The sequence below is a fragment of the Leuciscus leuciscus genome (assembly GCF_965113295.1).
Source record: "Leuciscus leuciscus genome assembly, chromosome: 15".
NCBI lineage: Eukaryota > Metazoa > Chordata > Actinopteri > Cypriniformes > Leuciscidae > Leuciscus > Leuciscus leuciscus.
This window is the reverse complement of record NC_138739.1, coordinates 10,465,933-10,491,833: the sequence shown is the minus strand read 5'-3', so window position 1 is coordinate 10,491,833 and position 25,901 is coordinate 10,465,933. Positions and strand designations below refer to the sequence as shown.

The following is a 25,901-nucleotide window of genomic DNA, read 5'->3' as shown; positions in this document are numbered from 1 at the left end:
TGCACAATGAGCCGCCTAATGTATTTTCTGCCCATTTCGCGGTGCTGTTTCTCGGCCGCCTCAGAGGGTGCGTTAAATTGGACATTATCCTCTTATAGGACAGCTGTTCCTCTAATGAAATCCACATTGTGATTAGTTTTTACTGTAGAATTTTTTTTTTATGATTTTTTGAACTTGACACATTACACAATGTACAATAATCTGCCTGTTACATTTTCTGCACAATTCGCGGCGCTGTTTCTCGGCCGCCTCAGAGGGTGCGTTAAATTGGACATGATCCCATTATAGTAGAGCTACTACTCTAACGAAATACAAATTCTCAGCAGTTTTTACTGTAGAATTTTTTTTAATGAATTTTCTAACTTGGCATTACAGTGCATAATAAGCCACCTAATGCATTTTCTGCCCATTTCGCGGCCCTGTTTCACAGCCGCCTCAGAGGGTGCGTTAAATTGGACATGATCCCATTATAGTAGAGCTATTACTCTAACGAAATCCAAATTTTAAGCAATTTTTACTGTAGAATTATTTTTTTTATGATTTTTTGAACTTGACACATTACACAATGCACAAAAAGCCGCCTAATGCATTTTCTGCACAATTCGTGGCGCTGTTTATCGGTAACCTCAGAGGGTGCGTTAAATTGGACACTGTCCCATTATAGTAGAGCTACTACTGTAACGAAATACAAATTTTCAGCAGTTTTTACTGTAGAATAATTTTTTTATGATTTTTTGAACTTGGCACTTTACACAGTGCACAATGAGCCGCCTGTATGGTCTGCCCATTTCGCGGCGCTGTTTCTCAGCCGCCTCAGAGGGTGCGTTAAATTGGACATTGTCCCATTAGAGTAGAGCTACTCCTCTAACGAAATCCAAATTTCAAGCAGATTTTACTGTAGAATTTTTTTTTATGAATTTTTTAATTTTGGATTTTACAGTGCACAATGAGCCGCCTAATACATTTTCTGCCCATTTCGCGGCGCTGTTTCTCAGCCGACTCAGAGGGTGCGTTAAATTGGACATGATCCCATTATAGTAGAGCTACTTCTCTAACGAAATCCAAATTTTAAGCAGTTTTTACTGTAGAATTCTTTTTTTATGATTTTTTGAACTTGACACATTACACAATGTACAATAATCTGCCTATTGCATTTTCTGCACAATTCGCGGCGCTGTTTCTAGGCAACCTCGGAGGGTGCGTTAAATTGGACTTTGTCCAATTAGAGTAGAGCTACTACTGTAACGAAATCCACATTTAATCAGTTTTTACTGTAGAATTATTTTATTATGAATTTTATTATGACCCATGTTGTCATACTACAATACACTTAGAATAGCCATTGCATTGATGGCCCATTTGGAGGCTATTTATCACAGCTGCCTTTGAGTGTTTTTTAATGGTTGCACTGGAGCCTTATACCCAATGTGCTTGACTGTTACCATGCACAAATTCAGACATTTTTACTGTAGCATTTTGAACTTAAGGACCCATGAATTTAACAAATGTGATAATACAGTTAAAGGAAAAATTGCATTATTGGCCCATTTTGGGGCGCTATATTTCAGCTGCCTTTTGGGGTGCGTTAAATGTTGCACTGGGACCTTATACCCAGTATGCTTGACTGTGACCATGCACAATATTAGACATTTCTACTCTAGCATTTTGAAATTATGGACCTATGGCTTTGACAGATATAACATTCAGAATAGCCATTGCATTGTTAGCCCAATTGCAGGCACTTTATCTCAGCTGCCTTTGATGGTTTGTTAAACGTTGCATTGTTGCCTTATACCCAGTATGCTTGACCGTAGCCATGCACAATTTCAGACATTTTACTACAGAATTTTGAAGTTATGCACCCATGAATTTGAAGTATAAATGAGTTTATGTCACTGTCCGTGGTGCTAAAAAATATAAAAATTGGATTTGAAGAACTGAAAATACATTTTGTCTAGCATTAAACAAAGTTACTCATTTACTCATCATTTACTAAATCATCATTTACATTTACTTTTTGTGGTTATCTTATCCTATATGAAAACGTTATGAAATTTTGTTATTAAATGTTATCACTATATGAAACCGGAAATTTAATGGGTTGTATATATAAATATACATACAAATATGGCCAGTCATATTTTTAATTAAATGTAATAATCAGCTCAGATCATGATGAAACACTACAACACATGCACACATAATGAAACACTGGAAGCACCTCAAAATATCACAATAAAATGTATTGATTGATTAATTTATTGATTGATTGAGTTATAATATTAATTTGACTTTTTCTGTCTAACACTTATGTCTCATTTGAGACCAGTTTCAATGTTTGAAACCATATTATCAGTGGATATTCAACATTCATTATGTAGTAAATGTTACACTTCAAAGGTACATGAACAGTATATTATCTACTCATTATGGATGATTGCTGTACATTTCTTTTGTGTTTGTAATTCCTGTGTTGTAGGAACAGAAGACAATTCCAGTCTCTCCTGTATATCTTTAATCTTCACCTATTGAAGACATGAATACAATTATTGTTTTTATTATGCTAATATTATATATTTGTTATCCACATTTTTTATACTCAGATGTACTGTACATTGGCTATGTAAAAACACTGTAAAAAGTGAACACTTACATAAAAAAAGTTAGTAAATCCTTTGCCTTAAAATTATTAAGTAAAATAACTTAATGCTTAATTGAAAAAATTAAGTTATGTGAACTTGACAATTCCACTTGACTCAATTTTACTTTTAATTTTTAATCAAGCATTATTCTTATTGACTTAATATTTTTAAGGCAATGGGTTTCCTCAATATTTTGTATTTTAAATACTGATTGCTTTTCACAGTGAAGATGTAGTGACGTGCTAGTAATGAATCACTGTGAATGACGGCAAATACATGCTCATGACAAGTGACTAGAAATGGCAAAAGCTAGCTCTAAAAAACAACAACTTTTGGTTGTTATAAAAAAAGAAATGTGTCTAAATTAATGTAATGCATAACTAAATATTTGCATGACTGTTAGGGGATGTTTACACTAGTTTAATAAAAGTCTTACCTTCAAAAAATACATGACTTAAAAAAGCCTTTTCCGCTTGATAGCGGTTCAATCCCTCCAGTTTTCTCAGGATGCACAGGGTTACCTTTACAATATAAACGAAGTGTCACATAACATGAACTGCTATTCACATAAAAGGCAAGAAGATATCAAAAATAGACTTAACAATTACCTCGGGTGTCATCACATCCAAATTAAATGAAAGTTCCTCCAAGTCTGTCTTTTTACGACCCAATACAGTGTCCACTCTGTCTATTATGGCTGTCGTCTGGATATAAATAACCAAAATTACGTTTAAATTTCACAAAACTATTTCTCTCCTTATCACATCTTTGTATTATAATTTATTACTAATAACAACAATGATTTATTATTATTATTACTATTATAGGCCTACCTGTTTTTCATTGAAGATACTGATTAGGGCTTCTCGGTTTTGTTTGAATTTGAAATTGAAATTGGGGTGACGCTTAAGATACATTCGATTTGATCGCAACACCCCAGTTCTAAGGTCATCTGCAAGTTTCTGTGAATCCAGAGAGCACAAATTGAAAATTACATCACATTAACGACAACTGTGTAGTTAATGAATCTATATATTTTTTTATTCTGTACTGATATTATTATTATTATTATTATTATTATTATTGCTTAATTTTGATATTTTAAACTTTTACTTGAATCTCCTCATCTGTCACGATACTTTCCAACATGTGCTTTTTCGCAGCAGCCCTCGTTCTATAATAAAACTGCAGTTATGGCATCATAATTTGTGGTTTTATATCACATGACAGAAACATTATGGTGTGAGGCCAACCTTCTTAAACGATAGGGAAGTTTCATTTTGCATCCACAGTTAAATGACGTTTCAGTGCCTACTTCACTTGGATCTATTCCTGCGCATTCTGTGTGAAGCCAACCATGACAGGAATTGCACTGTATCCATTGCACATTCTTTACTTCTGAGTGCATGGTTCTGTGAAAAACAAATCTCTCTTGGTCTTTCTCTACATATTTACACACACACACACTCACACACACTCACACACACTCACACACACACACACACACACACACACACACACACACACACACACACACACACACACGCACACACACACACACACACACACACACGCAATACAGTAATGGTCAAAAGTTTGGAAGTGTCTTATGCTCATCAAGGCTGCATTTATTTATTAAAAAAACAGTAATATTGTGAAATATTATTACAATTTAAAATGATGATTTTCTTTTTTGATATACTTAAACATATAATTTATTTCTGTGATCAAAGCTGAATTTTCAGCATCATTACTCCAGTCTTCAGTGTCACATGATCCTTCACAAATCATTATAATATGCTAATTGGATGCTCCAGAAACATTTCTGATTATTATCAATGTTGAAAACAGCTATGCCAACCTGATCTCACGGCAAATCATACATATTTTACGAGTTGGCCGTTATGCTGCTTATTTTTTGGGGGGAATCTGTGATAATTTTTCCAAGATTAATTGATAAAAAGTAAAAAAGAACAGCATTTATTCAAAAAAGAAACCTTATTTTCTAATAAACAGATCCTTGCTGAATAAAATGATCAGTTTCTTTAAAAAAAGAACTTGAATAAATGCTGTTCTCTATAACCTTTTATTCATCAAAAAATCCAGAAAAAATATCACAGTTTATTAAAAAATATATATATAAAGCAGCACAACTGTTTCCAACATTGATAACTTTTTGATATATTTTTTTCTGTATTCTGCAGGCTTGATGAGCATTAGACTTCAAAAACATTAAAAATAGTAATGTGTCCAAACTTTCAGCGGTACTACAGACAGACAGACAGACAGATTTTCCATATTTGCCTTACTGATTTCCAACCCTTTGATAGCAACAAGCTCCCAGTTCCTGTGATAAGCATTCACGTTCCTGTAATTCTTTGTGAGGTGCAAATTTCTGTTGAACAATATAAAACAAGTGTTAATATAAAACTCATTTAAAACCATAAAATCAGGGTTAGTAAACAGCTATACTGGACAAAACATTGCACCCATCAAACTATCCAAATAGGTCTTAAACTGGTCAACATGATAATTTTTTTAAAGAGATTTAGTAATTAAATATATATATATATGTATATATTTTATTATTTATTATTATGTCATCTTACTTTTTTTTTTAAGATACATACCTCAACAGGTGTTTCATTATTGATGTTCATTGTAGGTGAAATTCCTTCCACCTCGGGCTTGTCAGCAATCTGCTCTTCTGTAAGAGTCTGCACCAGATTAATAAAATGGGATGCTTGTATTAATTGTATAAGGATGACAAAGCATCTGGGAACAAGTTCCCCATGGCTCACATGTGAGAATGAATGCAATAAAAAAACATAAACATATGCAACATTAACACATTTAAAATAATAGTTAATAATTCAATATTACATTGAACAGACTTTGGAGTGTATTCTAGTAATCCTACTGATTATGCTGGGTCCTACCATTCTGTCAAATTGTTCCTCCTCCATACTCTGTCCATCACTGATAGAGATTGTAGTTAACCCTTCAATCACAGGCTTATCTTCTTTTGGAGTCTGCAAACAAGTTTAAAAGAAATGGGATGAAGGAACTAATTGTGTTAAGTTACATAACTATGATATGTAGAGTTGCTAACATGTTTTGTTTCAGGTGTAGCCTATTCTGTGCCTATAATATCCTCCCTCTCTCTTTCTCTCTCTCTCTCTCTCTCTCTCTCTCTCTCTCTCTCTCTCTCTCTCTCTCTCTCTCTCTCTCTCTCTCACACACACACACATTTGTATAACCTACTACACACTAGACACTTAAAACGATAAAATATTGTGTTGAAAAAAAAAAAGCTTCCTATACCGTATAGATTTATGTTAATCCCTTTTGTAATTCAAATAGATAGTTAAGGTGAAATAGTACATTTGTTGTACTAAAGTGGTTACTTACCCTTACGAGTACAACATGACCCACTGTACATATTTTTGAGAATACACTTCTAAAAACTTGGCCGGTTGCCTGTCGGTCTCCAGAGCCTGGCTGTTTTAGTTCCTCGATCCCATCATAAAAATTCCAGTGACTACCAGTGATTCGATGAAAGGAAACAAAATGATTTTCTGACTCAAGGTGAAACGTCACTGCAACAGGTTGGTATCTGATTGTGAACAAAGACATGTAATGACATAAAGCAACTGAATAATTCCATTTAAACAGTTAATTACATAAATAAACATATAAATAATATAAATAAAGTATATGTAATTATTTGTTTTTAATATATAACCTTTTAACCTATGACAAATGTGGACTCTTTACTATGTTTATAACATTTCCAAATTTTCAAAAAGTAGATTCTTGCCTTTCGTCACACAGTAGCACTGATGAAGGAAGCATTGGTGGTTGCATTTCTGGATGAGCATTACAGAAGACTGTAGCATCTATTGCCATTATCACAACAGGAGGTATTCCATGAATGAACCTCCGGGCTGTGTATGTTGTTCTTCCCTGACAGACCTTTCCATTCCTGTACACAACACAATACATAAAAAAATTATGAAAAGAATAAAATGAAAACACACACACACACACACATATACAGTATATATATATACACTGTATGTGTGTGTGTGTGTGTTTTCATTTTATTCTTTTCATAATTTCAAAAAGTTATGTAATATATTACATAACTTTTGATAGACATATCTTTGCTTGCAGTTACTGTATTTGTTTTTAAATTGTTATGTAGGCCTACCTCTGTTTTTTTCTGCATGGATATGAATGACTGTCAACAACCCAGCTGTCAATTGACTGTTGTAGATCTGAGAAGTCATTACACCTATTTTGTTGTTTTAAAGGCAATTAGCATATGGTACTGGCATCACATTTTTATTGACATTATGAAACCAAAATATTTGTAAAAATAAATGTTGGTTACTTACACTACAGCAACATTCCAGCAAGGCTTTGGGATCTGAGGGGAAGGACATTTGTGAGCATCACATACAGACATTCTTTCAGTGTAATGGATGTAGTCTAGACGGCAAACCACAAAGTCATCTTCACTCCCAAATGTATCCCACTGGTCTTTTCCTTTAAAACGATCCATGTTTTGCAACCAGGAGATCTTTCCCTGAGACCACTGTCCAACCGAGAAGTGCTGGTAGACCTCCAACAATGCATTCATCCAATTATCCTTCATTTTCATTTGCTCAATTTCCAAAAGAATGAATGGTCTTGTGTTCATGGCTAAGTACATAATGTACAGTAGATTGTCAATTGTGCACGTGTTAGTCATTGTTATAGACTGCTGTCCCAGCTTTCCATGACCAGACCATGGAGGACATGTGAAAGAGACTTCCTTGGCTTTCTTTGCCTTTGGGGGATTGTAGTATTTAGATTTTTTTCTCTTCTGTTTTTTTTTCCTCCATTGCTCCTCCTGACTTAATGGTTGGTCAATGTCTTCCAATTCCTTCTCCTTCATGACTTTTTGCCGAATTTCAGTTATTCTGACACCACGCATTCGACCAGATATGAATTCGTGCATTGTTTGAATGAAATCTCCAGGCCGTCTGTGGAGTTTGTTTTTAAGGACTATTGTTTTGGTGGTGCGGAACCAATTCTCTGCTTTGGAGTTTGTGTCTCTTGTTTGGTTTAGGTGCTTTAACATAATCCCAGTCCAAAGTGGCAGAGTTGGGATGTAGGTACTGACTATGTCAATCAAACACGGGCAGTAGTAAGGATTTGAGGGAGCGCTCAACCCCTTCTTTTTTAGAATCTGTTTCTTGTTATCTGTGAATATACCTGCAAAGAGTTTCACAAATGGAGAGTCATGTCTGACCGTCTTTGGTGTTTTATCTATGAATAATTCCGCTTCTTCCATTGGTGTTCTTGCAGTTTCCACATCTGCAATAACTGCCTGATTTTGAATGGCAGTCTGCAGATTGTTCAGACTCTCCTGGCAGTCTCGAAGTGTTTCCTCTGTAAAAACTGCACACATGTCTGTTAGCAGAGCTTGAATCTCATCTAGTGTTGTGGCATTCTGCAGTAGTGCCATTGAATAGAGAAAGAGGTCTTTTGTTGCCTTCGCACACTTCACTTTTGATGTCTTGCAGCACAGGATTTTAATCATGTGTGCAGCACAAATGTGCACAACAGTGAACGAGCATTTTTGTTTTCCTTCACTGACCTGAAGACACCGCTGCAGGTACATGTGCACATCATTCTGGCAGAAAGCAAGAACACATCCATGAATAATTGCCCAGCTGAAATCTGTTTCTACTTTTTGTGGCTGGAGATGCTGTTTAAACATCTTGAAGAAATCACGCGAAAAACAGGTTAGCCAGTGCTGGATGGAAGGTGTGCTCTGATCAGATGAGAGCATCTCTGACACTGCAACAACTGTTGTTCCTGTAGTTGCTGTAACAGGACAGCAAAGTGCATAATATAGTACACGTTTGCAGTCATTAGGTTTGGCCACAACAGTACCTGTTGCATCAAGGTAGAGGAGAAGTGTATTTTTCTTCTGCAAGTCTCTTAGTAGTTGGAGTTGATCAGTTGAGTACATGTGAGTAATAAAAGGGGAAATTGCCACAAACTGTATGTACTGATGCTGTAGAGGACTGAAATTTTGATTCAAGTCTGTTTCTCTCTGAATTTTGACACAATCCAGAAACGGATTGGTGTCCATTCTATTCTCAAGATTGTTCTCACTTGATATTTTTTGCAGTACTGTGAGCGGAGGCACCTCATTTGTGTTCCCTTCAATTAATTTTTGCTCGTCTGCAGCAGCAATTTTTTTGGTGTGAAGGTGCATAGGTGTGAATTCTCTCAGCTTCACCTTCAATTCTTCCTTTTCACTGCTGCTAGTGCGTCTTCGAAATTGAAGGCCTTTTGAATGATCTATTTGGCCAGACACTTCCACATTAACCAAAACACAGTCTGCATTTTTGGCAGGTTCTTCCAATATGTATAAATCAAATTTGGCACATCCTGGAAATTTACAACTGGCCTTTCCATGCCAGTATGGAGACAGCCTCTTTCTTGATTGAGACTGAATGGCTTTATTATATGAGAATGACAGAACACAGTTGATCATCTGACCGATTTTTTCTGACATGATGTCTGTCCAGCCATGTTGCAGTATTCTGTAGCCTGGTCTTATGCTTGGTTTTATTTTCTTCCATTCATCTTCTGATAGGTTTAACTGAAATTCAGTTGGGCACTGTTTAGCATGTGCCTGTCTTTCACTATCATGTTTTCCTTCATCTTGTTTTTCCAATGCTTCTTCAGTGTCATAAGACTGAGGTGAATCAGGATTCCCCCAAAAAAGCTTAGTCCTCTGTAATGGTCTTCTTATCCGTTTTATGGAACAGTCAGGACACAGCCATGGTGAAATCAGTGCTATGTCTTCAATGTTCCTGAATCCAACACACCTTGGGTGAAACCAGTCTTTACATTTATCACACTGAGCATATGGTTCTAAGGTATTTGGCAGCTTGCAGACACAATATAGCTGTTCATCAGACACAGATTCCACTGGAATTGAATGCTCAGCCTAATTTGGAAAAAAAAAATATATAATTGACTGATCAATATATTAATTATAGTTAAACATAATTTATGAAAATGATCAGTATGACAGTAGTTTGTAATGTAGACATTTGCACATGTAAGGCAGAAATTAAATATGAGGCACTGTTAATTACAACAAAGAAATTGTAATACAAGTTAAAAACAAAAACAAAATATTATGTTAATATTATATATATATATATATATATATATATATATATATATATATATATATATATATATATATATATATATATATATAGCAAACTCAAAACATCTGAAGCAAGTTTGTTGCTTCTGGGAATGTCCATGTGTACAGATGTGTTAGTCAACACAAGCAATATACCTAAAAGTAAAACAAATGATTACAAAGACAGACATAGAAAGAGAGAATTACTAACCTTAATGTGCAGTGTGATCTTGTGAAGTCTCTTTCTGTTTTTGAAATTGTTTGGTATAGATAGATAATGACATAGTTGTCCCCAGAACGCATTTTCTTGGTAAGGGGTATCAGTGAAACACTGTCCATTAGACTGCAGTTTCAATACTTCTGTTAGAATTTTTTCCTCACTCAACGATACATACCGATACTGTTAAAAAGTCATTGTGGTTACGATACATTACAGTTTGATGACAGCAAACAATAATTACCAAGCCAAATAACTTATAAAATTATAAATAACAAATATCTATTACGTCATTTTACCACATACCTTTCCAAACACTTTGAACCTGGAATGACAACAGGTAAATAAATATTTGAATTAAAGAACATATGAATAAATTTTCTTCTTTAAACAACAGTAGTCCTACTAGAAATGAAATGACAACTAATTTTGAATAGTTGTCTATCCTCAGTTAACATTAACCCTTGTGCGTCTTTATGGGCATTTTTTTCTTTTGCCTGTGTTAATACCAATAACATAAATTTTGACACAAGTGTGTAGTATTATTAGAATTTTACTATTTCACCCCCCATTTCCTTTAATAAATCTATTTTACACTAGGTACACCAAATAGTTAGACTAAGGACCTTTTGGACAAAAATTTTCCCATTGAAAACCATTAAAAAAAAACATTTTTATCCCAGGGCCATTTAATGACGTGGTCTTTGTTAATAGGCTTTCATTATGTTGGCAAGCCTTAAAGATTACATTTTACTATTTTTGACCAGATGGTGCCATTTTCTCAGCCTATAAAACAAAAAACAAAAACTTTAATCCTCTTTTATCCTTCTGCTTATTATAGAGGCAATTGGATAAATTATGCAGCTATAATTGTGTGGGTGTGTTGATATGGATGTCAGAGTGTGGTTGTGTGTGTAATAAAAAATTGTGTGTGTGTGTGTGTGTGTGTGTGTGTGTGTGTGTGTGTGTGTGTGTGTGTGTGTGTGTGTGTGTGTGTGTGTGTGTGTGTGTGTGTGTGTGTGTGTGTGTGTGTGTGTGTGTGTTCAATATTTGAGAGAGAAAAACTCTACTGTACTGCACATCACAAATCCAACCACTGTGTACCAGTGGAGTTTTGATGACATCTAATGGGGGACATTTGGTACTGCACAAAAACAAAATCTAACTGAAAGCAAATTTTTTGAGATATCAACCTCAAATTTTGAACACAACTTGTTCACATTTTCTAGCAGTTACAGATTTAAAATGTTCTTATTAAATATATATTATGTACAAAATAATGTTCATAAATAATTTTCATAAATGTAAACCTTTACAATTTTTTTGTTTCAGTTTTTTATATTTTCTTTTCTTTTCATTTTTTTCTCTTTCTTTCTTTCTTTCTTTCTTTCTTTCTTTCTTTCTTTCTTTCTTGTAATTGTTACTTATTTATTTTGGATGACTGAGTGGATTGGACACAATGGATTGGATCGATTTAAAAAAAAAAAAAACTTTAGATTAGATATAGCCTAAAGCAATAAACGTTGTGTAGAATACAAGTACTACAAAAGCTACAGTAGTCGAAGCTATAACCAAGTATAATTAATTAAATAAATAAATAGGCAATCTTTATAATGCCGCGTTCCAGACAACCTGTAACCCGTGTTTTTCCATCTCGTAACTGGGAGTACATCGATCTAGTACGAGTTCACGGGTGGGAAGTTACGGGTTTTACTGCCGTTCCAGTGCACTTTCACGGGTTACAGGTTGGTTTGAACGATGTACTCCCAGTTACGAGTTGGAAAAACACGGGTTACAGGTTGGTTTGAACGATGTACTCCCAGTTACGAGTTGGAAAAACACGGGTTACAGGTTGCCTGGAACGCGGCATCTCGATTCATGTTTCGCGGACGTTCGCAACACTGAAATGTGGCGCATGTTTTTTGCTTACCTGTAAACTTTTTCAGACATGTTTTGAGTCGTCCAGCATGGCTAGATGCCACACTGTACTTAATAATTGTCGGAGTAGGTGTATTTATTTTTGTATTTTGCACAAACCTTTAAAACAAAAAGCTATTCAATGTTATCATCCTTACACGAAAAAAAAAAAGGAAATATATTTGATATATAGCGCCTCATAATGGGCAAACACTGCAATGGTACTTTCAATTGTCATGTAACAAGATAAGATGACCACAAAAAACTTTGTGATCGATAAATATAAATTAATTAATTTGTTTAACGCTGGACAAAATGTATTATCAGTTCTTCAAATCCAATTGTTATAGGTTTTTTAGCACCATGGACAGCGTCAGAAACGCATTTATAGGCCTACTTCAAATTCACGGGTCTACAACTTCAAAATGCTACAGTAACAATGTCTAAAATTGTGCATGGCTACAGTCAAACACACTTGATATAAGGCCCCAGTGAGACTTTTAACGAACCATCAAAGGCAACTGGGCCACCAATGCAATGACTGTTCTAACTGTATTGTCATATCTGTCAAATTCATGGGTCCATAACTTCAAAATGCTACAGTAGAAATGTCTGATATTGTGCATAATGATAATGCAATATGCGGATTATTGTACATTGTGTAATGTGTCAAGTGCAACAATTCATACAAAAATAATTCCACAGTAAAACCTGCTTAAAATTTGGATTTCGTTAGAGTAGTAGCTCTACTATAATGGGACAGTGTCCAATTTAACGCACCCTCTGAGGTTGCGAGAAACAGCGCCACGAATTGTGCAGAAAATGCAATAGGCGGCTCTTTGTACATTGTGTAATGTGTCAAGTTCAAAAATTCATACAAAAATAATTCTTCAGTAAAAACTGCTTAAAATTTGTATTTCGTTACAGTAGTAGCTCTACTATAATGGGACAGTGTCCAATTTAACGCACCCTCTGAGGTTACCGATTAACAGCGCCACGAATTGTGCAGAAAATGCAATAGGCGGCTCTTTGTGCATTGTGTAATGTGTCAAGTTCAAAAAAGCATAAAAAAATAATTCCACAGTAAAACCTGCTTAAAATTTGGATTTCGTTAGAGTAGTAGCTCTACTATAATGGGATCTTGTCCAATTTAACGCACCCTCTGAGGCGGCTGAGAAACAGCGCCGCGAAATGGGCAGAAAATACATTAGGCGGCTCATTGTGCACTGTGTAAAGTGCCAAGTTTAAAGCTTCATAAAAAAATAATTCCACAGTAAAAACTGCTTAAAATTTGGATTTCGTTAGAGTAACAGCTCGACTATAATAGGATATTGTCCAATTTAACGCACCCTCTGAGGCGGCTGAGAAACAGCGCCGCGAAATGGGCAGAAAATACATTAGGCGGCTCTTTGTGCACTGTGTAAAGTGCCAAGTTTCATAAAAAAATAATTCCACAGTAAAAAGTGCTTAAAATTTGTATTTCGTTAGAGGAGTAGCTCTACTCTAATGGGATCATGTCCAATTTAACGCACCCTCTGAGGCGGCTGAGAAACAGCACCGCGAAATGGTCAGGAAATACATTAGGCGGCTCATTGTGCACTGTGTAAAGTGCCAAGTTTAAAGCCTCATAAAAAAATTATTCCACAGTAAAAACTGCTGAATATTTGTATTTCGTTACAGTAGTAGCTCTACTATAATGGGGCAGTGTCCAATTTAACGCACCCTCTGAGGTTACCGATTAACAGCGCCACGAATTGTGCAGAAAATGCAATAGGCGGCTCTTTGTGCATTGTGTAATGTGTCAAGTTCAAAAAATCATAAAAAAAATAATTCCACAGTAAAACCTGCTTAAAATTTGGATTTCGTTAGAGGAGTAGCTCTACTATAATGGGATCTTGTCCAATTTAACGCACCCTCTGAGGCGGCTGAGAAACAGCGCCGCGAAATGGGCAGAAAATACATTAGGCGGCTCATTGTGCACTGTGTAAAGTGCCAAGTTTAAAGCTTCATAAAAAAATAATTACACAGTAAAAACTGCTTAAAATTTGGATTTCGTTAGAGTAACAGCTCGACTATAATAGGATATTGTCCAATTTAACGCACCCTCTGAGGCGGCTGAGAAACAGCGCCGCGAAATGGGCAGAAAATACATTAGGCGGCTCATTGTGCACTGTGTAAAGTGCCAAGTTTAAAGCTTCATAAAAAAAATATTCCACAGTAAAAACTGCCTAAAATTTGGATTTCGTTAGAGTAACGGCTCTACTATAATAGGATCTTGTCCAATTTAACGCACCCTCTGAGGCGGCTGAGAAACAGCGCCGCGAAATGGGCAGAAAATACATTAGGCGGCTCATTGTGCACTGTGTAAAGTGCCAAGTTTAAAGCTTCATAAAAAAATAATTCCACAGTAAAAACTGCTGAAAATTTGTATTTCGTTACAGTAGTAGCTCTACTATAATGGGGCAGTGTCCAATTTAACGCACCCTCTGAGGCGGCTGAGAAACAGCACCGCGAAATGGTCAGGAAATACATTAGGCGGCTCATTGTGCACTGTGTAAAGTGCCAAGTTCAAAGCTTCATAAAAAAATAATTCCACAGTAAAAACTGCTTAAAATTTGTATTTCCTTACAGTTGTAGCTCTACTATAATGGGACAGTGTCCAATTTAACGCACCATCTGAGGTTACCGATTAACAGCGCCACGAATTGTGCAGAAAATGCAATAGGCGGCTCTTTGTGCATTGTGTAATGTGTCAAGTTCAAAAAATCATAAAAAAATAATTCCACAGTAAAACCTGCTTAAAATTTGGATTTCGTTAGAGTAACAGCTCTACTATATTAGGATCTTGTCCAATTTAACGCACCCTCTGAGGCGGCTGAGAAACAGCGCCGCGAAATGGGCAGAAAATACATTAGGCGGCTCATTGTGCACTGTGTAAAGTGCCAAGTTTAAAGCTTCATAAAAAAATAATTCCACAGTAAAAACTGCTTAAAATTTGGATTTCGTTAGAGTAACAGCTCGACTATAATAGGATATTGTCCAATTTAACGCACCCTCTGAGGCGGCTGAGAAACAGCGCCGCGAAATGGGCAGAAAATACATTAGGCGGCTCTTTGTGCACTGTGTAAAGTGCCAAGTTTCATAAAAAAATAATTCCACAGTAAAAAGTGCTTAAAATTTGTATTTCGTTAGAGGAGTAGCTCTACTCTAATGGGATCATGTCCAATTTAACGCACCCTCTGAGGCGGCTGAGAAACAGCACCGCGAAATGGTCAGGAAATACATTAGGCGGCTCATTGTGCACTGTGTAAAGTGCCAAGTTTAAAGCCTCATAAAAAAATTATTCCACAGTAAAAACTGCTGAATATTTGTATTTCGTTACAGTAGTAGCTCTACTATAATGGGGCAGTGTCCAATTTAACGCACCCTCTGAGGTTACCGATTAACAGCGCCACGAATTTTGCAGAAAATGCAATAGGCGGCTCTTTGTGCATTGTGTAATGTGTCAAGTTCAAAAAATCATAAAAAAAATAATTCCACAGTAAAACCTGCTTAAAATTTGGATTTCGTTAGAGGAGTAGCTCTACTATAATGGGATCTTGTCCAATTTAACGCACCCTCTGAGGCGGCTGAGAAACAGCGCCGCGAAATGGGCAGAAAATACATTAGGCGGCTCATTGTGCACTGTGTAAAGTGCCAAGTTTAAAGCTTCATAAAAAAATAATTACACAGTAAAAACTGCTTAAAATTTGGATTTCGTTAGAGTAACAGCTCGACTATAATAGGATATTGTCCAATTTAACGCACCCTCTGAGGCGGCTGAGAAACAGCGCCGCGAAATGGGCAGAAAATACATTAGGCGGCTCTTTGTGCACTGTGTAAAGTGGCAAGTTTCATAAAAAAATAATTCCACAGTAAAAAGTGCTTAAAATTTGTATTTCGTTAGAGGAGTAGCTCTACTCTAATGGGATCATGTCCAATTTAACGCACCCTCTGAGGCGGCTGAGAAACAGCACCGCGAAATGGTCAGGAAATACATTAGGCGGCTCATTGTGCACTGTGTAAAGTGCCAAGTTCAAAGCTTCATAAAAAAATAATTCCACAGTAAAAACTGCTTAAAATTTGTATTTCGTTACAGTAGTAGCTCTACTATTATGGGGCAGTGTCCAATTTAACGCACCCTCTGAGGTTACCGATTAACAGCGCCACGAATTGTGCAGAAAATGCAATAGGCGGCTCTTTGTGCATTGTGTAATGTGTCAAGTTCAAAAAATCATAAAAAAAATAATTCCACAGTAAAACCTGCTTAAAATTTGGATTTTGTTAGAGTAGTAGCTCTACTATAATGGGATCTTGTCCAATTTAACGCACCCTCTGAGGCGGCTGAGAAACAGCGCCGCGAAATGGGCAGAAAATACATTAGGCGGCTCATTGTGCACTGTGTAAAGTGCCAAGTTTAAAGCTTCATAAAAAAAATATTCCACAGTAAAAACTGCCTAAAATTTGGATTTCGTTAGAGTAACGGCTCTACTATAATAGGATCTTGTCCAATTTAACGCACCCTCTGAGGCGGCTGAGAAACAGCGCCGCGAAATGGGCAGAAAATACATTAGGCGGCTCATTGTGCACTGTGTAAAGTGCCAAGTTTAAAGCTTCATAAAAAAATAATTCCACAGTAAAAACTGCTGAAAATTTGTATTTCGTTACAGTAGTAGCTCTACTATAATGGGGCAGTGTCCAATTTAACGCACCCTCTGAGGCGGCTGAGAAACAGCACCGCGAAATGGTCAGGAAATACATTAGGCGGCTCATTGTGCACTGTGTAAAGTGCCAAGTTCAAAGCTTCATAAAAAAATAATTCCACAGTAAAAACTGCTTAAAATTTGTATTTCCTTACAGTTGTAGCTCTACTATAATGGGACAGTGTCCAATTTAACGCACCATCTGAGGTTACCGATTAACAGCGCCACGAATTGTGCAGAAAATGCAATAGGCGGCTCTTTGTGCATTGTGTAATGTGTCAAGTTCAAAAAATCATAAAAAAATAATTCCACAGTAAAACCTGCTTAAAATTTGGATTTCGTTAGAGTAACAGCTCTACTATAATAGGATCTTGTCCAATTTAACGCACCCTCTGAGGCGGCTGAGAAACAGCGCCGCGAAATGGGCAGAAAATACATTAGGCGGCTCATTGTGCACTGTGTAAAGTGCCAAGTTTAAAGCTTCATAAAAAAATAATTACACAGTAAAAACTGCTTAAAATTTGGATTTCGTTAGAGTAACAGCTCGACTATAATAGGATATTGTCCAATTTAACGCACCCTCTGAGGCGGCTGAGAAACAGCGCCGCGAAATGGGCAGAAAATACATTAGGCGGCTCTTTGTGCACTGTGTAAAGTGGCAAGTTTCATAAAAAAATAATTCCACAGTAAAAAGTGCTTAAAATTTGTATTTCGTTAGAGGAGTAGCTCTACTCTAATGGGATCATGTCCAATTTAACGCACCCTCTGAGGCGGCTGAGAAACAGCACCGCGAAATGGTCAGGAAATACATTAGGCGGCTCATTGTGCACTGTGTAAAGTGCCAAGTTCAAAGCTTCATAAAAAAATAATTCCACAGTAAAAACTGCTTAAAATTTGTATTTCGTTACAGTAGTAGCTCTACTATTATGGGGCAGTGTCCAATTTAACGCACCCTCTGAGGTTACCGATTAACAGCGCCACGAATTGTGCAGAAAATGCAATAGGCGGCTCTTTGTGCATTGTGTAATGTGTCAAGTTCAAAAAATCATAAAAAAAATAATTCCACAGTAAAACCTGCTTAAAATTTGGATTTTGTTAGAGTAGTAGCTCTACTATAATGGGATCTTGTCCAATTTAACGCACCCTCTGAGGCGGCTGAGAAACAGCGCCGCGAAATGGGCAGAAAATACATTAGGCGGCTCATTGTGCACTGTGTAAAGTGCCAAGTTTAAAGCTTCATAAAAAAAATATTCCACAGTAAAAACTGCCTAAAATTTGGATTTCGTTAGAGTAACGGCTCTACTATAATAGGATCTTGTCCAATTTAACGCACCCTCTGAGGCGGCTGAGAAACAGCGCCGCGAAATGGGCAGAAAATACATTAGGCGGCTCATTGTGCACTGTGTAAAGTGCCAAGTTTAAAGCTTCATAAAAAAATAATTCCACAGTAAAAACTGCTGAAAATTTGTATTTCGTTACAGTAGTAGCTCTACTATAATGGGGCAGTGTCCAATTTAACGCACCCTCTGAGGCGGCTGAGAAACAGCACCGCGAAATGGTCAGGAAATACATTAGGCGGCTCATTGTGCACTGTGTAAAGTGCCAAGTTCAAAGCTTCATAAAAAAATAATTCCACAGTAAAAACTGCTTAAAATTTGTATTTCCTTACAGTTGTAGCTCTACTATAATGGGACAGTGTCCAATTTAACGCACCATCTGAGGTTACCGATTAACAGCGCCACGAATTGTGCAGAAAATGCAATAGGCGGCTCTTTGTGCATTGTGTAATGTGTCAAGTTCAAAAAATCATAAAAAAATAATTCCACAGTAAAACCTGCTTAAAATTTGGATTTCGTTAGAGTAACAGCTCTACTATAATAGGATCTTGTCCAATTTAACGCACCCTCTGAGGCGGCTGAGAAACAGCGCCGCGAAATGGGCAGAAAATACATTAGGCGGCTCATTGTGCACTGTGTAAAGTGCCAAGTTTAAAGCTTCATAAAAAAATAATTCCACAGTAAAAACTGCTTAAAATTTGGATTTCGTTAGAGTAACAGCTCGACTATAATAGGATATTGTCCAATTTAACGCACCCTCTGAGGCGGCTGAGAAACAGCGCCGCGAAATGGGCAGAAAATACATTAGGCGGCTCATTGTGCACTGTGTAAAGTGCCAAGTTTAAAGCTTCATAAAAAAATAATTCCACAGTAAAAACTGCTTAAAATTTGGATTTCGTTAGAGTAACAGCTCTACTATAATGGGATAATGTCCAATTTAACGCACCCTCTGAGGCAGCGGAGAAACAGCGCCGCGAAATGGGCAGAAAATACATTAGGCGGCTCATTGTGCACTGTGTAAAGTGCCAAGTTTAAAGCTTCATAAAAAAATTATTCCACAGTAAAACCTGCTGAAAATTTGTATTTCGTTACAGTAGTAGCTCTACTATAATGGGGCAGTGTCCAATTTAACGCACCCTCTGAGGTTACCGATTAACAGCGCCACGAATTGTGCAGAAAATGCAATAGGCGGATTATTGTACATCGTGTAAAGTGCCAAGTTTACAAATTCATACAAAAATAATTCTACAGTAAAAACTGCTTAAAATTTGTATTTTATTAGAGTAGTAGCTCTACTAACTTCACAATGCTAGAGTAAAAATGTCTAAATTTGTTAATGGTGACAGTCAAGCACAATGGGTATAAGGCCCCAGTGCAACTTTTAAGGCACCCTCAAAGGCAGCTGAGATATAGATCCCCCAATGGGTAATGGGTAATTTTGGCCCATTTCATGGGTCCATAATTTCAAAATTCTACAGTATAAATATCTGAAATTGTGCATGATTATATTCAAGCACAGATGCAGGATAAAGCATCAGTGAAACACCCCCAAATGGGCCAATAATGTGATAATTCTTCTGTATTGTCACATTGGGTCCATAACTTTAAAATGTACAATAACAATGCAATGGCTCTTTCAAGTAAATTCAATTTAATTCATACATACATTCATTTGTATAACACTTTTCACAATACATATTTCAAAGCAGCTTTACAGAAAATGCAGATTTCTGTTACAAAACCAGGATTTTATGAGATATCAGAAAGTACAGTTATAAGATAGAACAAATTAGTATTTACAAACACATGCGTTTTAAGCTAAATTAGTGTGCAGTTTAAAGCAATGATAAAATGATAATTTATTTATAATCATCCATGTTTGATGTTCTGGAGTCCTTGCAGGAGTCTCTTCAAATGTGTCTGAAGTCTTCTTAAGGGGCTGGATCCAAGCTGGAGCATAATATCTGGTTACCTTGGGAAATTTTAATTTGTAATAATAATAAAAATAAAAATAAATAATAATAAAAAGTAATCAATATATTTATTTTTAAATACAATCAAATTATGTTATTTGCCATAATTAAAGATTGCTGTATAGGCCTCATTATATTTTTTACAGTCATTTTATGTTATTATTATTTGTTATTTACCTTTCTATAAATGGTCCCTAAAAAGTGTAAATAAGAGAAAAACCACATGGTCCCTAAATTGAGCTGATGACATGTACAATTATTAAAGAATACTGTAGCATAATTATGTGCCTTTATATTTTTACAGTCCATTTTCGCTGATAGCCTATATCAGTGTTATTTGCATTTAAACATTTGTATTACTCTTTTATTCTGAAAATAGACACAAAAGTAACACAATTCCGTTAAAAAACGCGAAAAAGAGAAAAACCGCACGATCCCTAAATTGAGCGTCAATAAGAAGCCAGCAAACGCGGAAGTTCGCGTCATTTAAGGTGGAACGGATAGCGTCAATAAGAAGCTGCGAATAAGAAGCTGGATTCAGCCTCGTTATAATGTGCCCTGTATTTTCTGTCTGCTGTTTAGTATTAGAACCAATCCGATTCGTGAATGAATCTTTTCAATGAATAGGCCCAACAGGTTAGCAGAATGGTTTGAATCGAATCGCGAGTCAGTCTGAATGATTCATTTAAAGGGACAGTTCACCCAAAAATGTACATTATCTCATAATTTACTCACCCTCAAGTTGTTCCAAACCTGTATGAATTTCTCTCTTCTGCTGAACACAAAAGAAAATATTTAGAATAATATGGGTAACCAAACTGTTCCTGGTCCCCATTGACATCCATTCATAGTATTTATTTTCCCATACCATGGAAGCCTATGGGGGTCATCAACTGTCTGGTAATTCTTGTAGAGGTTAATTCATATTTTGCACACTAGAGAGCGCTAGTTTTACAGTGTAAGCACATGTATCATGACTCTCTAATAACAGGCTCAGAGTTTAGCTGGTTAGCATAGCCTAGGCCCTGCTGTTAGATATGAGTATTTCATGCAGGCAAAAAGCATTTTTGTTTGTTTTGTTTTATTTTGTTTTGTTTCCATTGTTTATTAAATGGTAGTATTTTTGGAGGCATTTAATAGTGCAAAACAGATGAGTGTTTTTCACTGCCTGCTGAAGGAAGTTTTAATATAGAGTGATCAGTCACATGACATGTGATTCAGTCTGTCATGCTACACTGCTAGTGGTTGTAAAATAACGTTTTTAAAACTATGATGATGCTATTGGAAAATGTTATTGCTTTTAGTTAGCACCTCCCCCAAATGGATGAACAAATAAATCATCACTTATGGATGATACACACAACTTGACAACATGACAGTCTTCACCGAAAAGATGGGTGGACCCAGGCGTGATAAGATTAGTGGAAACTTCTCCGAAATAATGAAGTGTTGCTTAAGCTGCAAATAACTAACTGAAACTAACACTTCTTATCTGTAGGGTCACAGCATTAGTTTATAAGGTCATATGCTGCCGACTGTCAATCTTATATTTCACATAGTAGGCTTTATGATACATTTTAATATGGATGATACACAACTTGAAAAAACCTTATACATTGCAATGCATTTTTTAATATTATTTTTAATCTACTTATTTTAAAAATGATTGTGTAAAGCCCTATTCGGACGGGACTAGTTTAACATGGAGAGGTGGGGTAAAGTAATTATCACCAGAGCTTCTCAGTGATTTTAGTCCCATCCAAATGTGCATCTGTGGCAAAACTCAAGTGTTTCCCACATACTATTCAGATCAAAAAGAAGGTTGAAAGCACTTGTTAGCGTTAGATAAGTGCCTATTACCAACATAATCCAAGCAGAATTGAATTGATAAATCGTTCAACCAGAACTAACCATTTTCTACATATAAATATAGGTTATTTGTGTTTGTGCATGTTATATCAGGAAGCACCGTAATACACACATGACAACAGAAAGATGACGGCGTTGTGTAGATTGAGTTACCCCTCACACTTCTGCTAGTTTTACTGAGATCTCTTATCCTGTGAGAATTGATGGCCATTATTATTACAGACATCATATGGTAAAATGACTTTACTCCATCTACCCAGGTAAAACTAATCCCGTCCGAATAGGGCTAACATTATATGTTCTTCACAGACATTATAGATGAACACAGGCGTGATAACAAGAACAGTGGAAACTTCTCAGAAATAATGAAGTGTTGCTTGAGCTGCAAAGAAACTTGCTGAAACTAAGGCCTAGTCCACACGGACACGGGTATTTTTATAACCGGAGTTTTTCCTCCTGCGTTTAAAAAAAAATCCCGTCCACACATGCTCGGTTTAAAAGAAATCTCCGCCTACATGAAAACACAAAAACACGCTATCACGCGCTGTCAAGAGCATGCCACACCAGCAGGCGGCGATCGTAAAGCCACGTTGGCCAATCAGAAGCCTGAATCAGAAGCAAAAAACCCCGGTTTTACTGTCTACACCATAGATATCATACATAAAGGCTAGATGTCTCGTGCGCGCTGCTGGCCAATGGAGGTCGACGTCCGCACGTGGCGGCCATCTTGCCACAGTGTGCTCGCTCACTCGTTTAATGGTGCATGTACTTTTAAATAACCATAACTTGCTCAATTTTCTACCGATTTTCAAACGGTTTGGTTTGTTATAAACGTCAGAGATGTAGTTATGACACTACATACATACACTGCATACATATGAATAATTATAACATACATGTTCAAGCATTCTGAATTATGCCACGTTAATAACGTTTGTAAGAAACCAAACCGTTTGTAAATCCGTCAAGATTTCAGCGAGATAAGAGGATTTGTGTGCATGCTGATCACTCACCTTAATTCTCAGCTTCACTGTGACAAGATGGCCGAACGGTGATGCCGGAAGTGACTGCGCCATAAGACATCTAGCGTTTATATATGATATCTATGGTCTACACGACAACACTGCATCCGGCGTTTCTGAAAATCCTCACCCTGGCAGGGGTTTTCAAAAATGTTCGGTTTCAGTGACCTGATGCTGCGTTTCCGTGTGGACGAACGGACGAACTGCGTAAAAAAAAGTCACGGTTATAAAAATACCCGCGTCCGTGTGGACAAGGCCTAACACTTCTTATCTGTAGGGTCACAGCACGAGTATACGAGTATAAGATCATGGATATACAGAGAGATTCATATTCTGCTGAATGTTAATCTTATATTTCACATACACATAGTGGGCTTTATACATTTTAATATTACTTATTCACACAGTAAGATCTCACAGAGAATATTTTTTTACCTTCTGTGAATCAGTGTATCTGTGCATCTGTGCATTCACTGATGCAATAAACTTTCACCTTTAACATGTTATTCAACATTTGACCTTTACTAGCGTTGACTAGCGGTTAAACTCAATCCTGAACATGCTGTCTAATCTACTGTAATTTAAAATCTTTCTGTTTCCTGTAGGTCTATTTATATTGGCTGGTGGAGCTAATATTGGAAAGGTGAATTTCAGGTTAATAACACTAGATAGCGCTCTAGTGCAGTATAAGTCAGGCAATTAATGTTTGTCTCTTCACATTATTTGTACATTTCTTCACATATTATTAGCTTTTCCAATCCAGTATTAATGTCAGACCTTTGCAAACATGAGCTGTTTGTCCGTAGGGCAATTTGCAATGGAAAATACTGACTGAGTTATTATAGAGACTTTCTTCTGTAAAGGTATGGTAATGTTTAATCAAAGATTCTGAGCCATCTTACATAGAAGAGGTCATATTAAAACTCTGAATACCATGGTACATGATTTATGTTTTTTAATGCTGATTTACTTTTACGAAGTTATGTGTAGGCTACTTTAATATCCTTAATATATGACGAAATAGCCAGTCTTCCCTGTGTAAATAACACATTACAGGCGTCGTTTAATTTGTGAATTGTTATAGTTTAATTTCTGAGGGTGTTGTTCTGTCTTTGGGTTCAAGCTTTGATATGTCCTTCTTCCAATGACGTATAGAGGAAAACACGGCAGCTTGGCAGTTGTTCGTTGTCAAACACAAAAGTCTCCTAGCAACCGAATCCTAGCGGAGAAACTGATATAGTGCTAGCGTTTGTGTTGTCTTGTGTAATTTGCCCTTCAGAGAGGGTCCGTGTTTCACATACCAGATTCCGAAAACGTTTACTGAGAGGTTTTAAATAATGTAGTGTCATTTTCGATCAATTTCATTTATTTAAAAGCAAAGGTTTATCATGTGTTCATCACATCTCGCTGCGTGCCGCCATGTTTGCGTGACGTCACGCGCACTCGCATCTCTGCAACGAAAGGTATGGACTTCCGCATGAGTTGTAAATATGAGTGGCATTATATTGCACGTTTCTTAGCAGAAGTTGTAAAGTATCAATTTGATTTGGGCAAATTAACATTAAATCTAAAAAAATTAAATGCATAGTTGTAATTTGCAAGTACAAAGTGGTCACATTTACTAAAAACACATGGAAAATTCCCACAGACTTGGAACGAATGAGGGACCCGAGCAATATCATAGTTTATTTGACTCTTTAACCTAGTAAACAACCACTAGAAACCACATAGCAAGTCTCTGAAACCTCAGACCACTATTGCAAAGCTGGAGAAGGTGCAGATCTTCATCAGTCCCTCAGAAGTCTGGAGGAGTTTGACGCCATCAGGATCCCTCAAGGTGAGATTTTGTTTGGTAAACGCCTTTTCGAGACATTTGGGATTGCACTTTATTTTTTATTATTTTTCTTTTTAAGTTGCTGACTGAATTACGTTTAAATACTCAGAAAAAAAAAAGCTCAGAATTTTCGTAAATCGTTTGTAACGGTTGTTACGTACATCCTTGGGCATATCATGTAAGTTACGGACCGTTATGTACATAGCAATAAATTAGTTAGGCTGTTCATGTTTTATGAAAGAGGCCCTTTCTGTTAAATCTGCAATTTCTGCTTTAAACTGGCTACTGCAAATCACACTCATGTTCTCTGTCGCCATCTTAAAATAAATAAAATAAAAATTAGTCCTCAATTTTATAGGCTATTCCTTATTTCAGATATCATATAATGTGTCCTGTATTTTCTGTCTGCTGTTTAGTATTAGAACCAATCCGATTCGTGAATGAATCTTTTCAATGAATAGGCCCAACAGGTTAGCAGAATGGTTTGAATCGAATCGCGAGTCAGTCTGAATGATTCATTTAAAGGGACAGTTCACCCAAAAATGTACATTATCTCATAATTTACTCACCCTCAAGTTGTTCCAAACCTGTATGAATTTCTCTCTTCTGCTGAACACAAAAGAAAATATTTAGAATAATATGGGTAACCAAACTGTTCCTGGTCCCCATTGACATCCATTCATAGTATTTATTTTCCCATACCATGGAAGCCTATGGGGGTCATCAACTGTCTGGTAATTCTTGGAGAGGTTAATTCATATTTTGCACACTAGAGAGCGCTAGTTTACAGTGTAAGCATGTGTATCATGACTCTAATAACAGGGGCTCAGAGTTTAGCTGGTTAGCATAGCCTAGGCCCTGCTGTTAGATACGAGTCTTTCATGCAGGCAAAAAGCATTTTTGTTTGTTTTGTTTTATTTTGTTTGTTTCCATTGTTTATTAAATGGTAGTATTTTTGGAGGCATTTAATAGTGCAAAACAGATGAGTGTTTTTCACTGCCTGCTGAAGGAAGTTTTAATATAGAGTGATCAGTCACATGACATGTGATTCAGTCTGTCATGCTACACTGCTAGTGGTTGTAAAATAACGTTTTTAAAACTATGATGATGCTATTGGAAAATGTTA

General features: G+C 36.5%; 2 protein-coding genes and 1 long non-coding RNA gene across 6 annotated transcripts in view; 1 reads left to right on the top strand and 2 right to left on the bottom strand.

The window, feature by feature from the left end:
• LOC309476139 (SLAM family member 5-like) overlaps positions 1 to 25,901 on the bottom strand; it is a 234,798-nt gene that overhangs the window by 71,500 nt on the left and 137,397 nt on the right. The window lies entirely within an intron of this gene.
• Positions 1 to 25,901, top strand: part of LOC309476299 (uncharacterized protein) — a 108,646-nt gene that overhangs the window by 32,529 nt on the left and 50,216 nt on the right. The gene's annotated exons all lie outside the window — the stretch shown is intronic.
• LOC309476407 lies at positions 21,610 to 24,778 on the bottom strand. The gene is made up of 2 exons (XR_014198115.1): positions 23,194 to 24,778; positions 21,610 to 22,312 (listed from the first exon to the last, which is right to left on the bottom strand). It is a non-coding gene; the product is annotated as an uncharacterized lncRNA (long non-coding RNA).